Here is a 10,582-nt window from a genome sequence, read left to right on the forward strand (position 1 = left end):
TATATACGACGAATTTTCTTCAGTTTTTGTCTACCAAATCCCCTCACAAGGCCTTAAGTCAGCCCGACGCTATAGTAGAAGACACTTGCTCGAGTTGCACTTAATTGGCATATGTGTCTCCTCGGTGATACCATTGTTCGGTAGAATCGGTTCTGACATAGCATCATTTGTGTTAAGAAGGTCTTGATAGCACAGTGTGATCGGAAAAACAAACGAACAAACTTAAGTGGGCACATTAATTTCCGCAAGACTCTCTACAGCGCAGTTCTATTCATTGTGTGAAAGGCTGTCGTTAGACCAATAAAAACTTGTACTTTTACCAGTCTTTAATCCAAACTGAGGCAGCGAGGCAATTATGAAGCGTATGTATGCCTGCAGTCGATTCACTGAAAGTTTGGTGAATATCTTTCCACAAAGGAAATCCCACAAAAGTTATCACTGATAGACTTGATACTTTTCCCTTGTACAGTGAAATAATTTTAGCATCACTTCAAACCTGTGGAACTGGTAAGCATTCCATAAATTGACAGTTAGTGTGGTCACGATGTCAGCCACTATATTACCACTAAGCTGAATACTTCCTAATGGTATATCTCCAGATAGTCGGATTTTCCTACGTTGGCGGTCTGTTTAGCATCAAATTTGACTTCCCCTATGTCAGAAATATTATCCACTCCTTAAATAACAAGGGTTTACGATAGACTTTTTTTATGTTTTTATGTTTTGGGTGGAGTGTGAAAAGATTTGTCAAAAAATTTAAAAAAGCGCCAACCAGCTCTTCAGTAGATCCATTTTTAGAGCAGATAGAATCGGTAGCTGAATGAGATAAAGTATTAATATCTGTTTCAACAAACTATATATTGTTTTGGAGTCGTTTTTGTGAGAGCCAGTAGAATATCGATGGATAAGCTCGACCACAACGCATTCTTCATTAGCCTCAGTTATCTCCCCAATTATCTCTCCAATAATTCGCCCCTCTCAATTGATTTTGACACTTTTCGCTTTTCATTACTCAACACCACTTCAGTTGTTTCTGTAATACTTCAATCTCCACCGCTCCACCAATTCTGTTACTCTTCACACATAGTCCTGCCAATTTTCTGTCTTGTCACACTCACCGTCCCTCAACAACTTTTGTCACCCTTCACCCTAATTCACACTACTGTTTGTCACTCTTCTTCTTCTACAAGTCAACTGTTTTTAATACAGTTCTTCATCCATTATACTATACTCTACTGTTCCTGGTAAACTTTAGCCGCCATTACTATAGTGCTATTGTAACCCAATTGTTTCCGTCATCCTTCACTTTCCGTCTTGTTTCTGTCACTTTTCATGCACTGGGTAATAAGAAAAACAAAATTGTTGTCTGCTATCCAAACAAATAGTGCTGATTCCGAATCTGAACTCTGAAGTGCTGTAGCATATCAAGATTTTGAGTTATGCGCATAATTAGATATTACTACTATATTACTACCAGGAATAGTTAAGTTCAAGATAAATGATTATTATTATAGTATATTAGTACTGTATAAAATATATTAATGTTCAAGGCAAATAACATTATAATATTATTGTACATAGCATATTTATGTACATAGTACATAGCATATTTTTGTTATGCTCAACTCAGAAATGTTTAAGACAGTTGCTCCTACGCTTATGCGTCGTGCTGATCTTCCGTCGTAGGAACTAGCAGTGGTCACCGATCATGTGTAGATTGAATTGGCTTAATTACCTCGTTTTCATCTCAGATATGGCCTACTGGGATCTCACATGCTCATCACTAACGACACTAAGACTCGTTGGAAAAAAAATCGAGATGATAATGCAAGAAGTGCATTTTAAGAGACATTTGGCATCCTACACCTTCATACGCTCTTAGCATGTTGTTTATTAAATCAGCATGGTTTTCAGTTCTATGAATTCCAAGAAAGTTCTGTACAACTAACACGAATGAATATCATGCCATCAGCTCAACTGGATTCAGTTTACCTCTGAATTTGCTATCAGACATCAATTCACTGATCTCAGGTCTAATGAAAATGCCTGCTTTCGGTTTTGCGTCTATTTTCTCTGCACCAAATTTTGCTTTTAAATACTGGAAGCTACAACCATCGTGTGCCATTGCTTTTACGAAGTTTTTCATGAGGCCGAGTTTGATGTAAGGGGGTGGAAGGAAGATCTTTTCTGGGTCTACCAGTGGCATATGCTGCACATTTTACCGACCAACTATGCACTCATCTCTTTTAGGCCAGTCTTTTATAGTGTAATGATTGCTGTCATCGTGCTGTTCTAAACACACAAGAAGCACATATTTTTGGTATATCCTAGCTGCAGTCCTAGGAGGAGGCAAGTCACCTTTAAATCACCACAAACATTCCACTTATGAACTGAGTAATTAACTCCTTTCAGAATGAGTTCCAACTATACATAAGTTTCTTCCATACAGTTAACACGACCTACAGGAATGGAAGATCTTTCATTACCATTATGTAACAACACAGCTATGAGGCTAACCTTACTCGAATCTATAAGCAATCTCATTTCGTTAGCCACATGCACGTGTCCTAGGTTTTAGGTGAGTGCATTACCATCAGTACAGAAACAAGCATTATTTTCTTGCTTGAGAAAAACAGATAAGCTTTCATGGCGAGAACGGAAAATGGAAATTTTCGTACATTGCTGTAGGAGATTCCGTTGCTGTAGTCTGGATCCCCAAATTTCTACCTTCTTCTATGACAATGCTAGGTCTCCTACTAAAACGTTCAAATTTTCATAATTAAACAAGCGCGGCTCATTTTTCTTAGAATTAACTACGTACTTTTCGTCGATTGGAGAATCAAGGACTTCATCGTAAATCATGTGAGAGGAAAACTGGAAAAGGGTTCTCGAAGTCATGTGGAACCGGTTTTCAAGCCGACTTAAATCTGCATACACAATTTTTGCTTTGGTTTTCTTTGAGAAAACACTAATAGGAGTCATGCGAAATTAAAAATCAGAGAATGATTGGTTGGGACACATTATACCGTTGGTACAGCAAAAGGCATTCCCTTCTTTTTTCCATTCAGCCACAGTGTAAGCCCTGAGTAACACACGGTGCAGCGTATATGAGGTGCCCACTTCTTGTCTTGGTCCCCAACTTTACACTCGAGATAATATTTATAGGCAGTTTTTAATTTGGTGGCAACGCTCTTCCGTTGGCCACGCAGAGCAAATTTTCCACGGACATAACAAAAGTTGTCTGGGTGATTCACACAGCCTCTCTTATTTATGATCTAACACAATGAACACAGTCAAAACAGTAATCACGCAGAGTGAGAGATATACGTGCCACACGTGACTGCAGCGGAAACGACAGTGTGAGTTACTAAGAACAAATTGACTCATTTGGCGCTTGCACACAATATGTCGGCGCCATCTATTACTAAACTTAATAATGATCCTTCTCATCGTTTGTTTTATTGCTGTTATTTTTTTATTTTGAATTAAGGTCACTTTCCTTTTAACAAATTTTATAATACAGCTTGTATCCAGCCGAAAGTATAGTTATAATCTTGCATATGTGCTAAATTCAAAATCCTGACGTTCTAGACCAATTCTGAGTGCCGATTCGGAACCAGCATCGTCAATTTAGTCTAAAACACATGTCCGGTGTATTCTATTAATGGTGTCGCTTTCCAGCTGCCATCTCTCAACTGTTTCTGCCACAATTAACCATGTTACTCAGCTATCTATATTATTCTTTACTATTCATCACTCTACTTTTTCTCTACCTGTTCATTTACTCTCCGTCCCTTTACAGTTTCTGTAAGTACCCCCTTCCTTATTTGAACATACGTCACTCTTTACACTCCGGCATTCTACTAATTATGCAGCTCTTCACCATCCATCACATTACTCTTTCTGTCACTCTCTAGCTTCTATCTATCTACTACATCTGTGACAGTACTTTTTTATCGCTCTTTAACCCCACCTCTCCACTGTTACTCAACTGTTTCTCTCACTATATACGGTCATATTTCAACCTCTCAAATATCACTCAACTGTCTCTTCGACACTTCATCCTATGTAGTCATAAGCGGTTATAGACACCCTCTTGGTCTTCCCACTCTTGAGGCAGCAGAAAATCCAGGATGTGACAACTAATCACAAAATGAGAATATAAAATATTTTGGGTGGCTTGTAGGGACGCAGTATTTCGTTATGCAACCATAATATACTATAAAATATATTAAACATTTTTTTCTTTTATAAATCAACATTGTGTTCTCTATAGAATGTGCTCTATAGAATATCTGGAAAGGTAACCTGAATAAATATTTTGGGTCTTGGTAGTTCAGGTCATGCGAATAAAGTAGCGGAACAGCATCAGCAATGATCCACTTTATTACTGCATGTGTGAGATGGAGACAGTCTATCAGAACCAGTTGCTTTATAGTCGGTATCATTGGACAATGTAGCAACGTCCAATAGGAATGAAATAGAATATGCATGCGTTTACCACGTGTTGAAACCGCTTTGGTAGCGTTAGTTTGCATAAATATACGTTGGTAGCATCGCAAGAACGATCAGAGTTGTATCGTTCATAGATGCTATTTTGAAGTTCACTAGCAGGATTTTTCGTTGATGACAAAGCATGATAGACCAGTTTTCCTGTTGAGGAGTACAGTAGGCTGTTGCAGTGGGTGCAGTTCGTCATGGAGGTAGGATTTGAGATGATCGGCCCTAGGTGAATAGGGATGGGCCCCGTCAAGGATACTCTATATGAAGTTGGCAAATCATTTCTCTGGTTACAGAATCTCCATATACAGCGACACAGAGAGGTAGACATTCGCCTGTCTATGTACGAAAAGCAATTTTTTGTATTATGTAAATCTTTCCTAGTGCCATTCAATTTCTCGTGTTATCACATAATGGTGTGAGTGTAGAGCAATAAATCATGTACTTTGAGAGGCAGGTAACCTGCTTACAGTGTTGGAATGGAATCTGTGTGTGTGTGCGCTTTGTTTTTCACTTGTGACGTTGGAAGAGATTATTAAGTTATTTTTAATATCAAATCTTGAGTACTACGAGGCCTCGATCTTTGAAGGCTACTCCCTAACGTATCACCTATGTTAAAAAGCAAAACTTCATTCGTGACGTGCAATGTATACATGCACCGTCGTAATAGATATGTGGTTAATGTAATTTAATACAACCAACGTTAATTCCTTACGTGGAGAGGCTCATTTTAATGGCGGTAAAATGTTTATACAATTTATGGAGGTGTTCGCAAATACAACTTGATAGCTTGTAATAATTTATTTTAGCTAATTGTTTTAGGTGCTTATGTTATCGGGAGTTGTTATAAACACCCTCTGACCACTTCCGCTCTTGACCCAGCGAAATTTCTAGGGTGATGGTGTGCTGACTCAAAGGAGTGAGACAAGAGTGCACCAGCGTCCAGATGGTATATAGTTACAGCTGAGTAGACCGGATCAAAGTGAAATGAAATGTCTTACTCAAGGATACAACGTACTGATGCTCCATGATTTGAAGCTACAAACTCTCAATCCATGTTCATAGACTGGGTGTTGAAGAATCAATAAAAGATGAATTGATTAATCATGCTATAAAACAAGGCAATAAGGGTAGAACTATATTTTCAAAGAATTGAAGGTAGACATAGTTTAACCATTTAGCTCTTTAAACTGGCCATATCTGGCCAAAATAATCAACCTTTTCAATGTTCAAACTGGTCAGATTCAGCTTCTCACATCTACCTTTCATTGAAATCACGATGTTACAAGATAATACATGATTAATTAAAAACAGTGTGATTTAATAAGCAGTACATTTGAGTAATCTGAATGCTAAATCGTTAAAGGAACTAATAGAAATATAACAAACTAAATAAGAAAAAAGGAAATGTATTATAGCAAAGTCATTCGTTCATTGTATCTTGAATGATAAAATGTCACAACAGAGATGAGAAATCTGCTGGTATTCTGAAGATTATATAGGTTTGTATCAGCGCTTTCATTTTTCGATTTCGATTGAAACATGATTGCTCCCATCCTTTTATAATCATCCTGTACTATTTCTTTTATGAAAGTAACCGTCGCATCAACGTATGACAATATAACACTTTCTAATTTTGCCACTAGGCCAGCAGTTTTGAGGGCAAAGGGAAGTTGATTACTTCACTCTCAGTGCTCAATTTGCACTTAGTTTATCGACCCCCAAAAAGGATGAAAGGTACAGGCGACATCGATGGAATTTGAACTCTGCACCTAAAGAGCGGGAAGAAGTGCCGCCAAGCATTTTGTCCAACACGCTAATGATTCTTTTACTGTACTGCCTGTATTGTGATGAGCAGGGTAATTAGTTCAATTTCTCCTCCTTACTACTGTACTTAACTCCCAAATATATCTGAAGAAGACTGTAAGACACCGTGTCATATATGTTGAGGCATATGTTTATGTAACAAGCAATGTCTTTTATCTCGGGTTATATCTCCTTTAATTTATCTGATTCAGTAATATTTCTACTTCCAAGAACGAGAATGATCCTCTTCGATTCTGAGCTCAGAATATATTGAGGTATAATTATTTTTTTTCTTCTCATATTTTCATTGATAAACTGGTTTGGAAATCTTTGACTACTTTAATACCAGTTCAAATACATTATTGTAATATTGTGTGCATAATTTTATACTTTACTATTTATACTTTTAATGAAATCCTGGTAGGATCGTTGGGAAAATGCTGTTTAGTATTTAGTTTACGTTACTAGTTTGAATCCTGCCTTGAAAATCTATTACTCCTGCACCTCTATACTTCACTGCTTCATGCAATGTTAAAAAAATGAAATTTAAGTAGAGTTAAGGACAATCCAAATGGCAAGATACGTTACATGAAAATCAACTCGTTCTAAATTGAATTTCACAATACGACTGAGATCTTTTCTGGAGTCGCCACTTCCTCTGTTGTCGACGAAAGACAAAATTGTTTAACTGAAATACTCAATAAGTATGTAAGCCAACGAAAGAACTGCTATTTGTCGCTTTGCCAGAAATAGTTGTTAAACGTACTTCAAATTACTCTCTTACTTTCTACCCTGAGGAAAATATATATTTAATGATGTAGTCTTGCGTCCTCCTGAAAGGACGAGCTGATCAAAAGCTGGAATGACTTTGATCATAGATCTGGTCAACTGTAGTTGCTTTATGAGTAAGCAACGATCACATCATCAATAACATTCATACAGATGTCTCTAACGCTCACACACTTTTTCTCAAGTAGTTCAGTCGTTTGTTCGTAAATTTGCTGCTCTAGTATCCGAGACTTTTACCTACGAGCTGGCAAAATCAGGAAAATTCTTTCCTTAAAAAATAATCCTTTCAAGAGAACTGACTACCCGGAATGCTTACTTATACACTCCTCTATGGAACGCTATCAAGAACGTTTCATAATTCTATATAACAGAGAGGACTACTTCCCAGCGTTGGCCTAGAACGGAAAATGAACAAGTTGCTTGAAAGTTATTTCATTCAAAGTGTCATAAATATTTGAGTTTCTTTTAAAATTTTTAAATGAAAAGTTCATTGATACAAGTTCTTATATCTTGTATAAATGGAGTGGTAGCCATGTACTTAGCGCTAACCATGAGCACGGGCTTGTGAACATTGATCTTTGAGGTCATCGATATTACCAATATGACTGTAATATCTTCACCGGTACAATCTAATTATAGAACAAAGACAACAGTACCAAGATGATCACCACTGAGGATAATTACACTTGAAAATTGTTACAAAAATGCTTTTCACATTTATAGGCACAAAGAATATTTATACGTAATTAAGTATATTATTAGGTCAGTGAGATATGTTGTGTAATAATTATTTGTGGTAGCTTTGAGGTATTGGAAAGTATTTATTGGGGCATTTTAGGATATTTTCTTCCATGTGTTCCTTTGCATGGATATTTATGAAATAGGTGTGTGTTCCAATAAAGTATTTTTCTCAGAGCATTTTGGCCCTTTACATAGAAGGTACAGCGTTTTGTAAGTCAGGCCTATTTAAATTATTTGATATCGAAAGCATGATAAATATTTACAGATAAACATCTTAAACTTTTGAAAATGTTTAGGGACAAAGTACTGCTGTCAGGATGCGAAAAACCTATTCTGTGATTAAGGAAAATACGATAAGACATCGACTCAGTTAATTACTGAAATCAAACGGAAATAAACATCCAAGTAAGCAAAAGAAGAATAACAGCCAACTTTACTTGTGGAAACATAAAGTAACAATATCAACAATAACACAGTCACAATATTGGAATAATTAACATTTAATTTCTCAGGTCAATCCCCAAACCGTTATTTTTTTTTTTCATTCGAAAGTACTTTTAGTCTTTTATAGTTGGTCATTCTCCAAATCCTTAATTTAGCTGAAATCCGGTCGTTTACTAGTTGTTTCTAAGAGACACCGCTGCTCCTTTAAGGATCTGATCAAATTCAGTTGCTGATTTGCAGGCTAACAATTGAGTTTTGGTGAGTTCATTTACCGTAGCGATTTTTTAAAAAACATGTATATGTAAATATGTATGTATTTGCATTCTTAAGACATCTAATTTCAAATATATATATATATATATATATATATATATATAAATATATATATATATATATTGTATATGGGTGTGTGTGCTAAATTGTATAACGGTACATGCTTACATATATGTTATATATATATATGTATATATATCTTTGTATGGGTGCTGCAACAGCAATGTAAGTACGAGAGTTTAGATTTCCGTGCGTAGATTTGTGGGATATAGTTACCTTAGTAGATAAACGGGAATAGACTGCTGTTCAATTAAATAAAGCAAAGATTGAGGTGGAGGTAGACAGAAAATTTTTTTTTTAGTATAGTTTATTTCTTGTTTATTTCGTTCGTTTTCGTGCGGTTTTCGAATGGTTTCGTCAGTTTTCGTTCGTTTTCCTTTAGTTTCGTTTGTCTTGCTTGATGAGATCTACTCGGACCTTATGAACGCACAGTTCCAGGACGATATTCTATTTCTTCTTTCTTTTTCTTTTTGAACAAGTCGGTTCTTGGCTGCAATACAAGTAAGGTGAGTAATTAATAACAACAAGTACAAATCCTTCACAAATGAATTTTTTTGTTTCTAATACCCAACAAAATATGATAGTTTAATCAGATCAAAGTAACTTTTGTCCATGCACAACGTTTTCTTTTTGTTTAATTTTAAAATATTGTTGGCTGAATGGTTTAGAAGCTAGCCTTGTAACTACATAGTTTTGGGTTCAGTCCTACAGCGCATTCCAAATATTTTACATTTCTAATCACAAAATTCATCCAGACATAATCATCTCTGATCCAACCAGGTGGTTTCATCATTGCTTAATCCTTACTTAGGTATAATAAATACTCCAACGTGTAACCAACTTCTTATTCACATTTAAGCAATTTCTTTTACTACTATGACGTCAGCTATATCTGACACATATCCTAATAAGTAGAAGTATCAGATCACAATTGTAGTGCCATGCCCTTGAAAGTTTTGTTGAAAGCAATGTTGTTACTCTTGACAAGAACAAAGACTTCGACTGCATGGGACGACAACCTCCCACATAAGTTACTTATCTATGGGTTAAATCCAAATCTCAAACAATGAGACAGATGTTTCCCATTACACCGCTTAGTCACCGCATGTATCGTGAGGTTTCTCTCTTATCCAGTTTTCATCTAGTAGTCAACCTGACGTTGTTTTCCTTTATACAAGTTTTTTCTTGCACACTCACCTATACATATAATGCTAACTTTTAATCATCGTAAACCATTTGCACCCAGATGCCATCGACATGCAATCTGGTAACTTTATATCAGATGTCTTGCCGGCACGGACGGAAAAGCTGATAACATCTTGAAATGTCTACACTGCAAGCTAATGCTTTCAAGATCACCACAACTCAAATACTGCTCATATCAATAGCAGTCTGGCAACACTACACTATTCATATTCGTAAACAACAACTAGGTCATCTCTATCTTGTTTATTCGCCTTTATCAAACAAGCTTTGCGTCAACTTGTAAAGTCACTGCCTTCGATTAAAAAAAAAGGAGCAATCATCTTACATGCTTGAAGGTCACAATATCCTATTTTTTTTTATCCCTGACGGTTATTTTTGACATGTACGATTGGCTGCCAAACCAGTTATAAACAACCGTCTTTAAGTAAATATCTGCTGAGATTCAGGTGTGTGTCTATGCATATCCATGCCTGCATACATACATACATACATACATACATACATACATACATACATACATATATCTTTTAAGTTCGTTTACGGGAAGCGTAAACGAACTTATTCTGTTATGCCGCCTACAGCCCCACGATACCAACTAGCAATACTAGTTTTTTTTTTTTTGGTGGTGGATGCACTGACCCCGGCGGCGTTTGAACTCAGAACGTGAAGACAGACGGCATACGGCTAAGCATTTCACCCGGCGTGCCAAAGATTCTGCCACCTCACCGCCTTTATAATAATAAAGAATAATAATAAGGAGCGT

General features: G+C 36.4%; 1 protein-coding gene across 1 annotated transcript in view; it reads right to left on the reverse strand.

Moving 5' to 3' along the window:
- Positions 1-8,315: 8,315 nt before the first annotated feature.
- The window catches only part of LOC106876839 (corticotropin-releasing factor-binding protein), a 155,065-nt gene continuing 152,798 nt past the window's right edge, over positions 8,316-10,582 (reverse strand). The window contains exon 9 of the mRNA XM_052970482.1: positions 8,316-9,103. The gene's annotated coding sequence lies outside the window, so the exon portion shown is untranslated. The remainder of the gene's footprint in view (positions 9,104-10,582) is intronic.

Source organism: Octopus bimaculoides, chromosome 9 (assembly GCF_001194135.2).
Source record: "Octopus bimaculoides isolate UCB-OBI-ISO-001 chromosome 9, ASM119413v2, whole genome shotgun sequence".
Taxonomy (NCBI): domain Eukaryota; kingdom Metazoa; phylum Mollusca; class Cephalopoda; order Octopoda; family Octopodidae; genus Octopus; species Octopus bimaculoides.